The following is a 4,788-nucleotide window of genomic DNA, read 5'->3' on the forward strand; positions in this document are numbered from 1 at the left end:
ATGACAGGCTATACAGTGCAGCATCCCATCAGGATTTGGAAAATGGGGGCTTCTTTTTAGACCAGGAAATCTTCTTGTATTGGATAACAAGAATGCCAAGTCACGCCCAATAAACCAAAGTCAAATAAGCTGGAAACAAAAACCCTCATGCCTGAGCTCATGCACAAACTAACCTCAAACTAGGTGAGTTATTTGCTGAAAAACATAGGTACAAACCACATTGCCTACCATGTTATGAGGTGCGATCCATCTTCAGGCACACCTTGTGCCTGAACCAGTCCACATATTATCTAGCAGTTTGGTAAACTGTTTCCTAAAACCACTCTGAAGATCAGACATAGAAGTACACAAGTTGCCCCTTAGTATTTCTTTAGTGCAAATAAACAGATTGTGCATCAAAGCTCAGTTATTAATATCCCACTGACCTGGAGAACATGCTCCTGAAGAAGGTACAAAGTTAAAGCATAGGCTGAAGATATTCTTATGCTACCCCATCTTCTCCCAAACGGTGTTTCAACACATAGGAATAGCGACCTTGGTCCTCTAGTACTTAGGGTGTCATATATGAAGATATTTGAAGGGTTACATAGYGTGACAAAACACTGTAGTCATTTTTAGAATGCAGAAACACATTCATGGAGAGARAAAAGGCTGTGGCAAAGCAGGAAAGCAGGGGCTGAGTTAATCCCATAGAAAAGCAGACTTATTGTGTTAAGTGACTTTTCCCCCCATCTTCCACTTTCTCCTTTTTCACCATCCTTATTTCAGTTCCTTCCTTAGCTTTGGCTTCACAAAAGACAAGGAAACTTTCTGTTCCTATTCTGCAGATGTTCACTTTCAGGTAACACACATTTATCACAGCTCATTTTATGAAGTCCCAGCTGTGCAAAGCATAATGATTTCCACATTTTCTATGTGAGTTAGAAGTTACTGTCTTTTGTCAGGATCAGGACTAAGTGGGGTTTTCATGCACTTCCCAGTTAATAGGACAAAAATATTTATGTTTATACAGATTATGCTATGTATTTCATCACTTCCATGTTTGTCCCTTCTACATAGGTAAGGCGCTCAAACAGCAAGGCAAAAACATCCATAGCTGTCTACAAATGTGTCCCTTGTCCCCAATTTTATTTCYTCATCTCATGCTGAAGGACTATTTCCAAAAGAAAGCAGGCAGATGATGACTAGGATTAGACCATACAAAGGAAAGAAATGTCAGCAGAGCAGCCAGGAAAGCCACAGGCCACCTAATTTCATAGCCTGAACCATGTAGACTCCATTAGGGAGTTGTCCTTAATCTGCATTTCTTGCTTCCTTGTATTGCAGCACAAGGAATATGAGAGTCCTATTGCCCTAGCACTTTAGAGTTGGTTTGTCTTGGATTTGTGTGTGTTTATTTTTGTCAGATTTTTCATGCTCTCCTACCTTGTCTACACCTCAAGACTGGTTAAACTAGGAGACAGAGTCCATTAGTTTGATATTCCATCAAGCTTGAAACAAGAAATAGGGGCAGTTCCCTCAAACAATCATCTTCCTGTAAATCCAACCAAAGAAAGAGCCAAGCCAAGAGCTCAGAAGGCTTTGTGGCATTGGAGATCCCTCCTGTGAGCCAAAAAACTCCTGTGTCCCAAACATGAACAAATACAAGACACATGCCAAGTGGTGGCAAGCGCTTGAGGAAAGGCCCTTGCTCAGGGTGCTCTTCTGGCTTTGGTAGTCTGGCCCAGTAAACAACTAGTTGTACAGAATAGTCTTGAGGACAAGTCAGTCTTGAAGGATTTAGAGATTTTAATGCTTTCCCATGGCCGAGAGCTTAGAGATCTTAAAATCTAGAGATTTTAATGCCTTCCCAAATATCCGAGATCTGACCTGACCCTGCAAAAAAAAAAATCACCTTTAGCTTAAGAAAACAGGAAGAATTTCAAACTCACAGTAGACATTTTAAGAAACTAATGAAAATGGAGGATTATAACTGTTTTGCAATCTTTGGCCTCAATCCTGTAGACACTTTCACACATGCTTAATTTTATGCATGTAGTTAGTTTTGCTGAACTGAATGGGATTATTTACATGTGTAAAATTAAGTGTTTACAGGATGGCATTGTAACTATAGCATTTGTTACAAAAAATGACATTACATCAAAATCTATTTGCATTTTTATGAATCCATCTTATGAAAAACAAAGCTGAGAAATTCAGGAATTAAGATTCCTGAGACAGTCTCAAATCTGCTCTCCTGTGTGAATGGGAGCTTTTGTTGTGTTTTGCAGAGTGTTGTGCAACGAAGTAGACTTATTTAGCAGCTATTAAAAAACCCACCTTTGAATAGTTTGACTCTTTTGTTCATAAGGCAATGTTGTCTGCATTTCTTTCCACTTTCCAAAGTGTGTCAAGGCTAAATGTTAAAATGTCTGTTGCTTCCCATCAGCAGAGGGGAACTTTTTAGTTTCAGCTCAGTGTTCACAGATCATAGGAGCATATTCTACCTGCCATGAAGTGGCACGTCAAAAAACTCTGGAACTGAGATAAATCACCTCTGCAACTGTAGTTCCAGCATTTATCAGCTTGTTTCCATGTGCAAGCCAAACTGCCATTAAGCTGACTCACATTTTGGCATTTTGTGTTTATATACAAAATGACAATGTTTGCAAGCAATGGAAACAAAAAATAGTTCCACAGCACCAGGAGTTGTGCAAAATCTTTCCTTTCTTCTTTAATTCTTTTTTTCTTTTTCTTCTTCTCCAGTGACTCTAGTGAAGTTCCTCTACTGCAGCAGCACAGGCCAGCAGCGTTGCCTCAAACAAACCCAGAGCAGAATAACTACCTTTCTGCTGCACAGCTCTAAATGAAGCTACGGCAGCRCCGGCAGTTCAGCATTCAACACAGCTATTGCTGGCCAAAGCCTTCATCACYTGCCTTTTCCCCATCCAATCCAGGGACCACGATGCCACAGATCCCCCCCCGCCATCCCAGATCAACTCCAGTTTTGGCACATCCAGTCACCTGCACAACTCATCGATCCTGCTCCCACAGCTGAACCCATGAGATGCTGCCAGACTCCTTTGGGATGTCAGAGCATCAGCTTTGGAACATCCACCCTGCTCTTTCAGAACACTTTTATACCATCTTTACCACACAACATCCAAATCAGCTCTTTAAAAGTACACTTAAACCTACTCCTTAATGTACTCTTCACTTTAAAGGCACTATCCCTAGCAAAAATATCTGAATTGCTTAATAGTTTATTTTTACAWGTTGAATCTCTATCTCCAACTTACTCATTTAATAACTTTCATCCTTTTTGATTTCTTAAGGCACTGAGGCAAGAGGGAGAGTTCAAAGCTCAAGTCATTTTCTGCCAACCTGTCCCTGTAATTCAGTTCCTGGGGCACCTTTAGAAGCCACAGTCACAACTGGGATTTTGGAGGAATGAGGAGAACAGTTTCTCACTCCCTGGGTATCAGGTCTGGGGTCCGCACGACTCACCATGAAGGTCCAGGTTGCTCTGCACGTAGCTGGTGCCCTTGCTGGGGCRAGTACAGCTTGTCCCTCCCGTGGGACACGAGGCTCTGGAGTCAATGGCTGTGATAATGCCGYGGGCAAAAGCCCTCGTGGCTCCGCTCGGGATGCTGGTGCTGGAACAGATCAATAGCCACCGTTTGCCTCCCAGCTCCACAGCTCGGGCAGCAGAGRTTGAGCAGACACAAGGACACATGGCCTCCATGAGAGCTCTTTCTGGGGTCATCTGCGATCAGAAGGGAGACACAGGGAAACACAGCCAGGTTACAGTCACCACCAGCGCAGGATGTGAAGAACCACACAGTTTCCCTCAGTTCTTCCTTGCCCAATGCCTCAGGTGGCAGGGCCGTGCCTGGCCCTACAGGCACAAGTGCTGGGGCAGAGCTTCCTCAGAGAGACCATGGCCGGGATCTTCTCCCACCAGATGAGGCTGTTCCCAATGGCTGCTATAGGCGCAGGCCTATATACTGAAAATCCCATCCACATTTGCTGCAAGGAGGAAAGCAGCTGCTGGCCTCAGCTCAGGCCGGTATGGAGAGCACCCACCACCTGACAGAGCCACAGGCTGAGGCACCTTTGTGCTTCCCACCCATCATTTCCATTCAACACTGAGGCAAYGGGCACTCCAATTTTACTATGGAGAGCCACGCATGGAGGGCAGCACGGCCAAGAGGCCTCCACAGAGCAGGTTTTACTCTGGCTATTGGCTTCTGCTGGCGAGCAGCATGTGCCCTRCCTAGGGGCAGACCACAGCCCAGCCTTAAGATGACACGTGTGCTTTATAGAGGCTCAGTGACAGTGCAGTTATCTGGCATTGAACACCAGCAAGGCAACTTGTACCTCATCCTGTAAAGAGGATCTTGAGTGAAAGCTTTTATATATGTATATATGCACATACAGTGCATATGTGTAGTCAGTAAGTCTCCTTTGGGAAGCTTCCTCAGTACTCAAAATTGTAATTTTTTGCTCTTCTTTCCCTCTTCCCCCCAAGTTGAGGGTTTCCCTCTCCAGTTTTAGAACATTTCAATGCAAGAGTAAAGGCCTGAAGAGAGCACTGCATTAAATGGGTGCTCAAGTACCTGGAGTATGTYGGCTCTGTAACACAGTCCTTGTTTTGGCATGGGCTCAGCCTGCAGCTGCAGCTTACACAAAGTTTCCATAGGTTACAATTGGTCAGAAGCGGCTGTGGCTCCTGCCGGCCTTTCCTCTCCTCTATACATAGTGCTGCGGCGTTCGGCTGGCTCCCAACCACCGTCAGGACCAGCAAGC

General features: G+C 44.3%; 1 long non-coding RNA gene across 1 annotated transcript; it reads right to left on the minus strand.

Annotated features, from left to right (window-relative positions):
* Positions 1-455: 455 nt before the first annotated feature.
* LOC112955707 lies at positions 456-3,739 on the minus strand. Its single transcript, XR_003250925.1, has 2 exons — positions 3,487-3,739; positions 456-1,875 (listed from the first exon to the last, which is right to left on the minus strand). It is a non-coding gene; the product is annotated as an uncharacterized LOC112955707 (long non-coding RNA).
* Between the last annotated feature and the right edge of the window lie 1,049 nt (positions 3,740-4,788).

The sequence above is a fragment of the Nothoprocta perdicaria genome, unplaced genomic scaffold (assembly GCF_003342845.1).
Source record: "Nothoprocta perdicaria isolate Ctin4 unplaced genomic scaffold, notPer1 scaffold_59, whole genome shotgun sequence".
Classification (NCBI taxonomy): Eukaryota; Metazoa; Chordata; class Aves; order Tinamiformes; family Tinamidae; genus Nothoprocta; species Nothoprocta perdicaria.